Raw genomic sequence first — 15,745 nt, forward strand, 5'->3', positions numbered from 1 at the left:
TTGGGTGATTTTTTGTGGACAGTTTTAAAAGGTATTTTGAAAGCTATAATGTGAGTTAGATTTGCACATTGAGGGGAGTATTTCGTTAGCAAGAGTTTGTTAATGTTCTAAAATAGTGTATCTGTTGTGGACGATGCGGGTCCTGTCAGGGAGCTGTAACATATTTGTTTTAACTTAATGGATAAAGATCTATCCATAATTCTCCATATTCCCAACTTTTTATCCTCAACAATTGAAACGAAATTTCATTTTTTAGTTAAAATATAGTATACATCACTAGTAAAATAAGAATATTTTTAAGTAAAATTTAACGTTGCGCTTCCACAAACACCATTGTTGTACCATGTTGTACCATGCATTCCTCGAGCTTTAGCATAATCTCTATCATCAACAGTCGATTATGGTCACCTCCTTCAAGCAACAGTCAATAGAAACATTATCCAAATGACCACAGCAGAAGCGAAGCACACATAACACATAAAATAAACTGCTTTATATTCCCGCGATTCGCTCCAGTTTTATCGATTCGCTCGATTATCGTCCTGATCAGAATGTGGCCACTCGATTTTTGTTGCTGTTTCATGTGCCCTATCGCTTCCCTAAACCGTTGAAGTCTCGGTGCACACGAACAAAAAAAAAACACACACACAAATGGCGCCCAAGCTCAACAGCTTGCCCGCCTATAGCGTATCGCATCGAGTCTCGAATTTCCCAGCGCACCAAACAAAACGCAAATGGTAGCTCATGCGGATGCAAATTTACCGTTCGCTTCCCCCTTTTTTTCTCGACTTCGATCGACCATTCTCAATCCCTCCGTTTTTATCGAAACCGGCCATAATGCGCGCCCAAGGAATGGGACCGGGAATCGAACCGAATCAATATGGCTTACGCAAAAACCTCCAGAGGATTCGCCTTTCCCGCCAAAACGCTTTTCTCCCCCTTTTTGACCACGGGAAACCGTCGGCTGGTAGGGGTTCGAACGAGCATGCAAAGGATGCGCGGTTTTATCCTTTTCATGCGGCCATGATTCAAGGGTGCAAGGGTGTTTTTGTGCATAATTCGAATGGTCATCCCGTCACGGTCATAGCAAGAGACGCTCAGACAGCACCATTTCATTTTCCCTGGATAGTTTCCCTGAAACAAAATACCGTTCCCGTACTACCTTCAGTTGGTTTGAGTGAAGGATTCTATCGCTTTTCTACCTACCTCGTTTGGTGTGCCCGGTGCAGTTCTGTTTCCAACGTCAACGTGCTTCTATTGCTGCTGCATCACTGTGCAACCACTTCACCCTGGACCGGGTGCCAAAATTGCGAGGAATTGCGTGAAGCCGAAAATGAAGACAGCAGCAGCAGCAGCAGCAGCAGCACAGCAAAACGAACACGGAAAGTGAACGAAGGTAAGGCCAAAGGTTACGGCGACAGATGTTGCCATTCCGGAAGCGAAAGGTTCCCTTCGATGCAGGCCGGTGTTACGCCACATCGTCACACAAACGGGCGCGCGCGCTCGCGCACACACACACACATACAGTGCCACACGCGGTTTGAAAATTATTTTTCAAATGTGAAAGAAAAGTCTTCTTTTTTTGGTTGGTCTCAAATTATCTGTCTCTCCCGTTTCTGTTTCCCCTTTGCTGATGGATCAAAATTGACAGCTTTAACTGTGAATGTACATTTAAAACACAGCACTAGGAAGCGTGCGCGAGTGCATCGCTGTTGTCGAGAGCTGCCACTGTCGTTTTGTGGTAAGATCGATTCACTGTCGATGTGCGATCGAAACAGGCTGATACGGTGCAAAAGCGGCCGATCATGCTGCGTTTCGGTGTGTGATGACCGTTGATAGCGCAGAACCGTAACAAATAGTTGCTGATGTCTCAAGTGGATGGAACGATAGGGATATGGTTATGGATGATATGTGTTTGTTTGTATGAAACATTAACAAGTGATAGGGTGATCATTTGAACAGTTTAAATTATTATTTACACATTGATGTTATGCTGAACCTGGTGTGAGCGTATCAGCAAATTGTGGAAATGATAAAAAAAAAATAAATAAATTTGCTTTAGATGACATCAACAAATTTAAGAAGTAATTACGCTGTTTTACTGGCGGTTTACTTTGTCTTTGTCGTGTTTAATTATTGTCTAATATCGTATAATCTATCTAATATCGTAGCCCTACGAAACTACACCTTTAGAGAAATGGTGAAGTATATACAGGGTTCAGAAAGTTTCACAGCCTCCTTATAATCTGAAGTTGTCTCCTCCTGTTTTTCCTTTACCACTTTATTTTCACGGACGGTTGAAAAGCGCTGAAAACTAGTGACGCTGAGACTCGATTGAGGACATCAAACATAATATCCCAGGGCTTAAAAACCGAGGCATACAAAGATGCATTTTAGGCTTGGAATGAGGCGGGTCCTCATTCAATATATTAATCCAGCAGGTGCCTATTTGGAAGATAATTAAGGTTTTGAGTTAATTCGTATAAGCATCTGTTTTATATTTTGATAAGCTAATTATATGGAAAAACGAAAACAGTAAACACAAACTGAATAACTTAAATAACATAAAACTAAGAATGAAAATCAGAACAAACAATTTGGAAGTACGTTATTGTATCACAAGGAAAAATGCGAGTATTTGTCCATATAATCACAACATACAGAAATCTATGGTGGTATCCCTAGCTAAAGGGCAATGTGTATTATGTGAGTAATGTATGCTTTCATTCATCAAATTGATGACTGTGAATTACCCGTCAGCTATTTGAGATGTGTTAATAAATAACAAGCCATAAAGACACAATCCTTACAACTTCTCATTAATATTTGAATTATTGGAAATATACGCCTCAAAGAAAGCCTAAGGGTGAGTAATCTGACTTTATTTCTGAGCAGAAAAATACGCAAACACTACCCAAGAAAATGATTTTGCTGACATGAAAATCAGGTGCCAAAGTATTTCAACCTACAACTAACATTACAACTAAAACTACAAAATATACATATCAATTGTGAAAGAAAATAAACAGCTCGGTGTGTATCATTCGTTGCAGACAAAAATCTTTCGTTTGTAACGCAAAAATGAACAAAACCAATCTTACGATATTAACTTTTTCTAATTCATTTAATCTACCAACAAACAAACCTTCCATACCTTCCCTTTAGGCAGCAGCGCTGTTGGTCACATCAATCAACCCTTAAGACCCTTTTCTTATTTCTATTTAACGATTCGAGTTCCTTTTCGCACTGTAATGAAACGAAGAAAAGGGTACTTCTACGATACGTCATCTAAACTACAATTTTCTGCTTAACGATTGTACCGTCCCTGCAAGAAGAATAGAAAATTGTACCAAATTACTACACAAAATCAACCAAACAAAGCAAACACTAACGTCAACCATAACGCACACTTTTGGTCCCAAGCTTTGGAGGCGTACTTTGTGAGAATATAAGAAAAAAAAAGTGTGTGTCGCAAGTCTACAGCCAATGAACCGACAAATAAGGATCCCTTTCTAGCCCTCCAGCAAAAGAAAACCCCTCCAAAGAAAAGGATTTGTTCGCAAACACTCGCTTATTGTTGAATGGATGAAGCAAAAAAAAACTGCGTCCATCGTCGCATTCATCATCACATCACAGTCAGAAGCGCCGCACCCGCTGAACAATCCGTTGTTTGATCGACAGAACAGGGAACCCGATTTTCTTAAGCCATTCGAACCGGCCCGAGGGTTAAGCAGTGTGTTTTTTTTTGCTTTGAAAAAGTGATCAAGATCGGAGAAAAACCTACAAAAAAATTGTTGTCAAACAATTCGGCAATTGCATCCGTTGCTTGCTTTAGGCCCAACAATTCGTATAGTTGCCGGGAGAGAGGCAAAAGGATTTGAAACTCTTCGTTGCGATCCATTTCTTTTTTTGCTTTTGTTTGACGCAATATTTACCAAACCCTATAAGGACATCGATCGTATGTGCGGAAGGCATTTTGAAGCCAAAAATGCACACCAAAGGCGGAGAGCTAGATGATTGGACGGGATTAGCCCGTTCTCGGCGACATTCAATCGGAGGCTTGCTTCGTACGATACAAAGGACAGCTCCGAGCGCGGCATGGCTATAAGAAGTCGATCGGTTGTTCGGTGATCGGTAATTAGCAGGAACAAAATTATAGGGTTCACTAGCAAGCACGCCAATCGGCTTGATCCTGCCAACCTAAAGTCGGCGGGAAGAAACAAGGATAAAACACAGACGAATCGGGATCAAACGGAAGATGAAACCGATTCCGAACCGCTTAGCTTGGGCTAATTTAAGGCTGCCGAAAAACGGGTGGGCGAATAGAAAGCACGGATATAACGGAAGAAAAATGGTCATCCTTTGATGGTGTGTTGTGTTTTAGAACTAATTTCCCTCAGGTCACTATTCCTTTCAAGTGAGAACTCGATCGTGCATAGATGACCCAAAAGGTTAACCGATCGTCTTTAATCTTTGATCGCATTGAAATTCCTCACACCGTCAGAACTAGGCCTTAAATTCCAAACCAAGCCGGAACTTTCAACGCGGAACAGGTACTAAAATTGTTCAAACAATCAACTATTGCCTCACACTTGCGTTCATTGGACACTTTAACGTGGTGAAACCAAAGCTACCCTTAAAGGTGCGCTATATTTCACATTCCACTTCCGGTTTCTCAGGAAAAAAAACCCCTTAAATTGGTGCTACCCACTCCGGTTACAAATCAACTAAAGGTTTAAGTCATAAATTCACCTGCCGTAAAGCCTTCGGTACAGATGGACATGGAGGTGGTTAAGGAAGCAAAGTATTTTTTTTTTGTTGTGGGAAGGATCTTAAATTATAATTTGCCGCGTAACCGCAACCACAATCTACCACGGGCAAGGGAATGAATGTAGTATACTTACCCTTTTGCTTTCCCAGTGCGCCATTTCTCGTTATCCTTGATCGCTTTGGAGTCCTTTATTTCTGTTGGGAATTCGGAAGAAGGTCAGTGAAATGGTTCGGTGGAAGTTCAAAGCCGTCCTGCTCGTTTCGTACCCTTATCTTCTTTCCAGTCTTTTAATTTCAGATAAGCAGGTTTGAATAAATTCAACGTTGGGTTGCGGCTTCACGTGCCCGGGCTTTTCGTCCTCCGAAGGGTTTTCCAATCCTGCAGGACATCCGACCGGCTCGAATGTTGACTTTCTTCTCGGCTATTTGGGGTCTAACAGGCGTTCGTTAAAGGCACGTATTCGGTTGACCGCGATAAGGATAAACCCGTTTCGGTGACCCTTAAACATTCGGCCTAAGGACGTACGTCAGTCGATCCACCGTACCCCGACGGGACGGAAAACCCATCTAAAGGGGTGACAAGGTAAAGCAGATAAGAATCTCGGGAATGGGAGGGGACGCGGCTTAGGAATGGGGAGTGTGGATACGGGGGATGTGTGGAGAATGAGAAAACTTTCAGGAAATTTATTCAGTGCTTGAATCGAAATAAAATGTCACCCTTTTATTGTAGGGGACCCGTTTCTTTCGCACAGTGCCGTAATCCTGTGTCGGCCGTTCCTTAGAATGTGAGCAGGCGTAGATCAGAGATAGGAACACAAATCGATTAACTTGTACTTCTGTGACGTGTGCTTTAGTGGTGAAATGTCTTGCGTTGGTTTCCCCAAAACTATGTAAGGTAAGGTAAGAGTGAAAGGATGTTGAGGTTAGAAAAAGGATTAATTGGGTAATAAAAATGGAGCGTCACTTGAGAGTAGGTTCGTGGTTGTGTGCCGCCATTAACACATGTAACTCGTTGGAATTTTTATTGTGGAAGTCCTGTAAAGGGTGATAGGAATTTGTAATTAGAGTTGAACGAATTTCATAAATGAATTTAAACTCGAAATGTTTCTTCAATATTCTCGATGATCTCCACCTTTTGTTTTTAATAAATTAGATGAGCTTTTAGGAATTTTGGATAAGGATTATATTAAAATATTGAAGGTTTTTAAACTAATTACCGAAAGGTTAATTTATGTATAATAAAATGATTCTTTTTGAAATTTAATAGCTAGCCTTAAGAGAAGTACAATTCTACGATGTTTAAGAATACCTTCAAGGGTTTTTGATAACATTATAAAGCATACTTTTTCCCAACAGGTTCATATAAGATTTCTAAATCAAAGCAAATCATTCATTGTAATATTTGGATAAAAGTGTGAATAATATAATAGTAATAGTCGATAAAAGTGGATAAAAATCCACAATCGAACAACTCATTTTCTGCAAGACAAACAACAATATATTGACTTTATTGAAGGTTCATCAACATTTACCCCAATTCTAGCAGAATATGCTCCCAAATCTATCACAAACTAAGCGAATCCTATGAAAAAAAAACACCGATCCCGCACCAAATTGAGCTGTAAAAGGGAAGCCATTTTTCCTCGTGACAATCGCCATTGGCGTAGCTGATTTTTGGAGCATCCACTTATACCAAGAGCCGCTGAGGACGTTCTCACATTCATTGTCTCCGCCCCGGATGTACCGCACAGCAACACAAAAAATTGCAAGCCTCCAATCGTCACAGCAAAAGCGAGCCGTAAAGCATAGCTTGATTCATTTTCTAAGCCGAAATCGATCTGATATTGATGTGTTTAGCAGGATAGTAATGTTTTATGGACGTGTGCTTGGGGATTTGTAGTGGAAATTCTTCACTTATGTAGCATTGTTGCGATGAAGTAGCCAAGGACAATAGGCGGTTGTGCCTTGTTTCATCAAGCCAAATGAATTGCCCAACAATGGCGCAACGTGTTCTTTCTCCAAACATGGCAAGCTGCAAAGACCATTCTTCAAACGTTCATCATTTGATTCCATTTTTTTATTTATTGTGTCTCCTACACCACAAGACCCTCCACGCAGGGCATCGTACGCGCTACAGCTCGTACGGTTTGTGTTTGTTTGTTTGATCGAGGGCACATGGCATGCAATGCAAACCGCATCGCGTAATTTAAAACGTTTCGTTCGTTTGGTGGCAATTATAAAAAGCAAACTCAACTCACACACACACACACACACACGCCCTCCCCGTGGTGCATTTTGGTGTTGGTTTTGTTGGTGCAGTTTGACGCTTGTCAGTTGTCCCCTGGTTGGGTGCATTTTTCCTGGAAGAGCGCGCGCACGCCAAAAAAAAACCTCACAGACATACGCGGTCTAAAATAAAAAGTGAACGCAACTCCAAATTTCATCACATGGCACGTGGAAGACGGAGGCTGCTGATGGCCTCCAACGGTGTATTTACCTTTGGTGCGACGCTGGAAGGCGAGCGATGGTGTTGATCGTCGTCGCAGCTGTTTCCTACCCGGGTGCCACCAGCGCCCGTGCTGTTTTCGCTTTCATCTTCAAAAAAAAAAACGGGAACTTTGTAAAAAGTCGAACCATAACTATGAATGAAAAAGTAACAGCAACAACAACAACAACAATCTCCGGAACTTTGACGGCGGTTTGCGAGCTAATTGGAAATTAATCACGGAACCTCAATTTTGCGTCATTTTATGAATCAGTCAATGAAGAGTAAAAAAAAGGCACAACAAATGCATCCTGACGACGGCGACAGAGCTGAAATTAATACTTTTCCACTTTCAGTTTTTTTTGTCTGTTGGTTGGTCTTGATGGTTTCCTTCTGGATCGGAACTAGCAGCGTCTAGTGGATGGTCCTAATACGGGTGGATTTGGTATCGTATCGATCCTTTCGGTAAGTAACGACTTCCTGACGTCCCGCTGTGCCTACCGGTTCGAGCTTCCTTTAATCGATCGACGAATACACCGAATGTCCCATCGTGCGTGTGTAATTAGAAGGAGCCCACCCGGTCGAGGATCGTCCCCTTTGCCGTTGGCAGAATATTATGTCCGTCGGCGTAAAACGAATCCCCGCGGCTCGAACGTTCGAGATAATTATACGGATGGAACCCATTTAAGGATTAAAAGGCATTGAAGATTTTCTTGTAAGAGCATGTACGTGCGTGCGTGTTTCTGTGTCTCGAGAGGTAAGAAAAACTCTAGAAGCAGTGGAATCTGTTGTGATCAATCACTTTCGGTTTCGGTGCTTAAGAAGCTGAAGGAAAAGGGCTAATTGGTGGTTTGAAATGAGCTACGAATTTAGTAGAGTTTTTAAGGGAGGTTCGTTTGACGATTGGTTAGTTATTAAATTAGTAGCTACTTGTAGCTTTGCACTATGGCAAAGAAGTAATAAAGCATTGAAATATGCACGTCGTTTCATCTTTTAGTTGATAAGATCTATTGGGTTGTTACCGGATAGCTCAGAATGGAGGAGTTCTACTTTACAGAGCAGATATTACAAGCTATAATATTCCACCATGAATGCTTGAAATACCGCTTTTATAAATAGCAAGCTAAAAAATCTATTTATTTTCAGAAGAATTTCTTACTAGAGCATAAATTCTCTAAGTACCCAGTATCGCTCAGAAGCTCAAGAGAAGATTTTTGTGAGAAGTTTTTTTATACGGCTAACTACCTCAAACGTTGGATTGGGAGTGTCTTCATGAGAAAGCATACAAAAAAGTTTTTATTATGCACTAACAAATGGTCTGAAGGAAAGCAAAAAATACAACCCAAATAGAAAGGTTCTCAGGATTTTGAGGTGTTCTAAGTATTGATTTCCATAACGATGTTTAGTGAAGCATATCCTTGGACATTGAGAACTCGAGATTTAGCATGAAGTTCATCTACTCTGTGAGCTTTAAGTTTGTTACTAGTGATAATATTGAGTTAAAGAAATTTAACCAGATATTTCTAAGACTTGCGGCCAACATTTGATGTAATACTTCTTTACGTAATTCTACGCCATATCGCCCCCTTATAAGAACCCTGAACGCCCGTACATGGAAAAGCCTTTTTGCTCCAAAACTTGCGATCCCTTGCCAACGTGCAACTATAAACACACTCGTGCACTCCCTGAACCAAAGAAAAACTCTTTAGTTTTACGACGGGCACCTGCCATTTTCCTGCATAGTGCCACTCAATAACGCGGCAACAATTTCATGGCAATTTCTTCTCCCCACCGGGCGATGTTTCATTCCCGGTGCCAAAACAAAACAAAAAAAAAACGCTGTATCCAATGAAACTAACAAATGTCTCATAAAACCACCCTGCCACAAAACCATAAGTGGCCGTCGATGGAAGCCTTGGTTGGTGCCCGCCACCAGATCGCGGCAGGGCTTCTTTTTTAACCGCCACCGATGAAAGAGCTCAGATAAGGTATAAAGTTTATGATATTGATAAAATTTAACCCGACCCAAGGAACGGATGTACACAGTAGTGAAGCCAAGAGGTTCGGTACAAGTGTCGATCTGCCAGGGCCGAGCAGTGCGGCATCGTAACAGCCTGGAAGGAATTTATGAATATCGGTCCGTTTATCACGCGACAAAGCCGTAAACCGTCTTCGAAGATGGTGGAACGGTTGCATGGTACGCAAGGGTTAGTCCACCGGGAAACCCCCGTGAGTGACGCGGGCAGGGAAGATCGCGAAACGGTTATTTACGCTCGGAACGAAACGCAAAACGAATGGGACACAATTTACGGTTATGTCGCGGCTCGCTGACGGTCTCTTGTCAGTCAAGCTGAAATGGTAAGCAGGTAAGCCGACACACCCACCCCCCCACCCTCCTTATGCGCCCCACTATGCCAATGAAAGTGAATATGGTTCTGGCGTGTTTTAACCTTCCATGGGTCCCTCTTCTGGGTTTTCCCCACCAGGGAATGGCGCTCCAATTCGGTTAGGACCGGTCGGTTTCGTTAATTTTTTGGAACAGATCTTCCATCCCGTTTGAGATAAGATGGGTGTAATTACCGTGTAATGGTGCTAATTAAATGTCCACCCAGTGTCCTACCTACCCCACCGTGCAATGTGAACCCTCGATTTTGGCAATGGTTTGCGGTACCAAGTGCACCAAGAAAAAAAATACGGACACAATTTTTGTGACACCTTGACATGCCAGCCCGTAAATAGTCGCGTTTCCGTGGAAACGCCAACGTGCACTTGGATATTGGTGTGACATCGGTTGGTTGTTGCTTTCTCGTTGTTGAAAAAAAACGGCAGAAAAGCGAAAAGCAAATTGATTGGTTTTGTGAACGCAGCGTGAAACTGAAAGTGTCCGTGTAACAAGCATCCTAACCGTTTCGCTGTCAACCATTTATATTTAATTTTGTGCAATATTTCTTACCAAGGGCTGTTTGGGGTTTCTTTTTGCCGTTATTTTGTTTCAACCGCTTAATGCTTAACTCGTCACCGAACGGCACGCAAATGATCATTCCGATCGCAAATGTAACTATTTCAACTGTCATAACAACGCCTGTCACTGGGCCCATGGGCCACTAAACCCACGGACGCCACACAAGTAACAGTAACAAATGTGCAAAAACAAAAATAAACCAACCACTTCGTCCGCTGTCACAAACGTCAGCCGGTGAGTGTGCGTTTAAATAGTCCACTTTAACGCGTCTGTCAGCGCGGAAGTTTACCTTTTAGTAGATCGTTTAAGTCATGCTCTTGTACGTGTGTGTGTGTGTTGAAGGGTAAAAATAAATTACCCAACTAAAACTCTTTCTCTCACCTTCTGCTTGTTCGACAGCACAAAGTTGGCGGAGTGGTATTTAAAATAAAGGAAAAAATACTTAAACAACCATGGCTCTCCCACTAAAGACATGACAGTTCGAACCGCCTTCAACGGTAAGAGGGAATTGTTTGACCTTTTTTTTTTAGTTCGCCTCACTGCGTACATCTTCACGAATGCAAATGAGCGGCAAAGAAAATAAAACCCCTTCGAAACGAAAGGAGTAGCTCCACCTCTTTCGGAAGCTGCAACCAATCCTCGTGGGGGTAGTTGCTTGCGTTGAGATAAAAATGCGCACCCGCGCGAAAGAGTAGCTGAACCAGTTAAAAAACACCGTGCACCGTACGGTTTTGGGGTGGATGTCTTCGGCGTACCGTCAGCGTCTCTCAACGGTTCGAGCGACATGTCGACGACATTTATGTTTACATATTTGAAGAAATATATGCCGTCAGGGCAGGGTGTAGAACGCCTCCTCACAGAACGTGTTCTTCCACACATGGCACGCGTCTTCAACCGAACGTTCTGCGGCTGATGGGGGAAAGATGTGCAGGTCTTTTTTTAGTTGGCGTGCGTTCTTGGTTGGGTTAAAAAAGCCGCTTGCACGAGCTGAGATGCTGTAGAATACGTAGCAAAGGGTATTAAAGCTGCTGTTGGTAAATCATGCTAATTTGATTTCCATGTTAGATTGGTTTGTTTTTCACGGGAATTTAATGCTTATATGAAAGTGTAGTGCATGGTTTTTACTCATTCCCGGAAGATTACTCATATTGGGAATGAAGTCTATATTATTATAGGACTTTTTTCCAAAGAGCTGGAACCATTCCGTCACCCTCCGATTGGTTGCTTAAAAATAGCTCCCCCGTACATGCAAACGGAAACCCCACGGTCTTGTTGCGTTTGGGGTTAATGGAATGAAACACCAACACGCTGTGTCCCCGAAGAGTGCATTAACTCCCTCCTCCCCCCGGCCATATGAAGCACGGTTCGTGCGTGCATGTTTTTATCTCCCATGTAAGGGGGTTTTATTTTAAGTTGTGCACAATGAAACAAAAAACCTGCACCACGGACAGTGATGCACCACAGCCACTGCTGGGCCGATGAAATGTGGGATGCATTTTTCAAGCCCCGTTAGGTTGAACGACACACGGCACCGGGAAGGTCCGTTTATACCACATTCGAGCTGGTACCGTGGCTGAACGATTCGTCAGAAGAGTTTCGATGGCAGGCGAACGAAAAGAGGCTTCCCCGACGCATTCGGTTCTTGAACGTGCCTGTGCGTGACACGCACAAGAGGACCCTCTCTCATGGGGAACTCTTGCCCGGGGAGAGTGTGCGTAAAAAATTGCCTTTTATTCCGATATTATGTAAATATGCGCGACCACATATATTATTTACAGAGCCTGGAGTAGCGTAAGGGGCTATAAAGACACACTGGCAACAGCGAAAAAAAAATCCCCCACTAAACAACAAAACAAGGGTGATGGATATTGAAATAAATACAAGCATTCCTTACTTGGCGTTCGTGAAGATGCGCGCGTTGGTGGATGCGAAAGCAACATTCCGGCGTTGAAATCGGATAAAGATGATTCCTTTTTCTTGCTCGATGTTCATCTTTAAAGGTTGACGGCTTTGGGGATGAAGATGGGGGTGGGGTCGTCGTTTTTGATGGCATTCAGTGGAGCATACCGCTGCGCATACGGTGGTATGCGTGTAGTAGCGATAATTTGTAGCTGTTATGATCGCCCGCTTGCGATTGCTCAAATAATCGAGCAATCATGGTAAGTATCGGGCACATTAGCAGCACCAGTGAATGAGTGGGTCCGGCTGGGTTATAATTCAATTTGTAAATCTCAGCGGTGGGTTTTAGCTTGGCTAGATAGAGTCATGAAGTGCTTTAAGGAAGTGAGCGGGAAGAATACTAAAATGTGCATTTGATTTTATTGTTAACTATCAGTTCAGCTATTTAATGCTCTACGTTTTATCAATTAAATGAACATTATTCATGTTCTATAAATACTAAGGTTTTTTTTTATTCCGACGACCATTTATACATTATTCAACCCCTTCCTTTACCCCTTTTCTAAACTCATCTCACACAAAATGGCTGACGTACCATAAATTTCCGGCCACTGGCACTCTTTAACCCCTTGTTTCGCTACCCACAATCTCGTCGTTAGTTCCCCTCTGTTCCACTTCAATACTGCAGTAGCTCATCTCACCACCAATAACGTGTCCCGGACTCATTACCCCCTATTCGGATTGAAGGTGTACCTTCATAGATTTTTTTACTTTTTTACGACCAACCGAAAGGGGTAGAATAGGCACACAAAAAAAACGTGTGACATAAAAAACTGCTCAAAGCACTAAACAAAACAGAGGAAGCCATTTTTTAGCATCGACTTTTTTCCATAACGTCAACTTTTTTATTATCTGCTCGTGCAAGCCGCGCGTGCACGAATGTAACAAAAAACACACACACATTTTAAGGCGCCGCCCTCCTGGTGACGTGACCAGGATATCGCTCTTGGCCATTCGATGCCGGTTGGGTAGCACACTAGGCTATTTCTTAGCAGTTCAATAAAAAATAGAACATGATGCTGAGGTCGTAAAAAAAAACAAACAAACACTTCTTTATGGTGTCAAATTTAGCATACTGAAGACAAGATCACTTTCAGCGTAATAAAACGTGTCGACTGCATTTTTTAAATTAGATTTTTTCCTCTTAATTTATACTACCGTTCGTCCCACTTTCGTCCCATGAGTTATGACTGTTGTTTGGAGAATTCGACGAAAATCGAACGTTACAACGTTACCTCCCGTCCCTGAATGACCGTACCATTTGCGTTTGATCGGTAAAGAAACCAAAGACAGGTAGGTCACATACTGTCTGTGAACCGTTGGTCCCGAACGAGGTAGCAAAGCTAACATCACGGTCGCTTACTTCACTACCAATCTGGAGCGATTGGCACATTGGCACAGCCGAAAAAGGGACCCACTGTAAAACAATTTGCCCAACATTCGGCAACCTTCCACAGTGAAAGTGATGACCTCCTGGGCCAGCAGCGGCAAGGCCACGGGCGGCACTCCTAACGGTACCAGAGTTCGAAGCATTACGGGAGAACATAGCAAAAAACACAGCATGGGACAATTAGCATGAGGAGCAAACGATGGTACCGTTTTTTACAACCGCTACGGGCGCACGACCCTGGCCTTGGGCGTGGATGGTGAAAGTTGTGCGAAAATTTGCAAACAGAGATGCATCGTAAAAAAAAAAATGGAAAAGTGTAAGACAAACGTAGGTTCATCCAGTCCTCCGGGTTTCTTCGTGGATGCTTACGTAAAATGATGAAAAGTCAGTGGCGAATGCTGTTGGCACGATGGCCATCATGCACGGCATGTATGTGATCCTTCCGGATCACCTTGGAAGTGCAATGGGACTATCTGCTCTGATTGTTTTATGACCGCTTCTCGGGATGATCACCTACCGATATTAATATCGTTCGTCGTCCAATCGTTCTGCAGCATGTCGCAGCGTCGACATGGTTTTTGGGCTTGTTCGCAGGACAGATATGTAACCAAATGTAGTAAAAAAATACATAATTTCCATGCAGGAATAAATCTTCCCAGGCTGGTTCCGTATCGGATTCCGTATGCTTGAGGAAAAATGGGATTTTTTATGATGTGTCAATCTAGAACAGGCAGTCTGAGTACGTGTCTGAGTTCTTTGGTTCGAATGAACTGGGTATGGTGATTTATTTATAATATTTAAAATAGAAAATAGCATGTTGAGATATATAATTTTAAATTTAAGGTCGCGATTAACACGAAATATACACGATGGAATTATAGAATGCTCATCAACGTTTATTGCATTCAATTCATTCCCACAAAGCTTACACGATCACAACCCTTCACATGATCGTGTCAAAACATTTCCCCAGCACGAATTGTTTTCCAAGGACACTCCGCATGTCAAACGTCATGCGGTACAATTATCCATCCTCGTTACTTTGTCTGCTAAACGTAAAACATTTCGACCATTTAGCAAAATATTTATTATAACCCCTTTTTTCCCATTTCCCTCCGTAAACGATCAGTTAACCCTCCACTTAACATCGCTTCGTAAAATGGTACAGACTTATCATCGATCCTTGTAGAAGGGGTTTCCCGTTCGCACGCCACTTCAAATCGAACGAATAATTTGTTCTCAATTTAAAGCTGAAACAGCTCGGGCGAACAATCACTCATAACCCCACTTGAAACACTGTGGCACACCTTGCCGAGGGTGTGTGGGGGTGTGCCTTGTTCTGTGGTTGGTGTTGAAGGATTGGAACTTGGAAAAGGGGTCTCGGAAACAACGTGTGACAAACAACAAACAAAACCTGCTCGCTTCCAGCTGGAAGAGCAGGGTAACGGAGCGCTTTCCGTCGAGCGTATCTATCCACTTGCGAAGGGTTAGCAAACTACTTAACGCCGTACGAAGGCAAGCGACCGAATCCATCAACTGTCAAACAAAACGTCACCCGACAGACAAACGGGGTCATCTCTAGGGTCTAGGGCCCGTCTTGCCGTCATCTGGCACTCGCTTTCCGCCCATTTCGAACGGGGTAAAGCAAACCGAAAACCCTGCGGCATGGTGTTTCGGCCCATGGTCACGGTTTGTCCTCTGCCTGAAAATCAAACGCACAGCGGAGCAAAGCAAGCAAACAGCCTGCCAATTAGTGGCGCCCGGTATGAAATCGATCCCGTGGTCCACAAACCGTACGGAATCGATTAATCATCCCGTCCAGTCGGTGGTTGAAAGCTTCCGGGATTCGGACGCATCGTGCCGCAGTCTCAACGTTCCGGGGGCTCATTAGACGATGTCAAAGCCTGCTGCAGATGGATGATGGGTAGATGTGTAGCTTAATCGTATTTGCATAGGGCACATATGGTAGTACCACGCCAAATGTCTTGACAGTTTGGCGCATAATCTTACGTTCCATCCATCCATCGTCTCTAGCTAACGAGCATCCGGTCGCGATGGCGTCGGATTGGGCAGTAATATGATGATAATAATGTCAACCTAGTTGCGGCACTGTATGCCTCACATATCCCCACAATTGACGGTGGTGGTAGTGACCGTATGATAAATATTTGCACTTCGA

At 43.0% G+C, this 15,745-nt stretch overlaps 1 pseudogene; it reads right to left on the minus strand.

The window, feature by feature from the left end:
- Window positions 1-5,730: 5,730 nt before the first annotated feature.
- On the minus strand, window positions 5,731-10,329 carry LOC128718765 (uncharacterized; annotated as a pseudogene).
- Between the last annotated feature and the right edge of the window lie 5,416 nt (window positions 10,330-15,745).

The sequence above is a fragment of the Anopheles marshallii genome, chromosome 2 (genome assembly GCF_943734725.1).
Source record: "Anopheles marshallii chromosome 2, idAnoMarsDA_429_01, whole genome shotgun sequence".
NCBI lineage: Eukaryota > Metazoa > Arthropoda > Insecta > Diptera > Culicidae > Anopheles > Anopheles marshallii.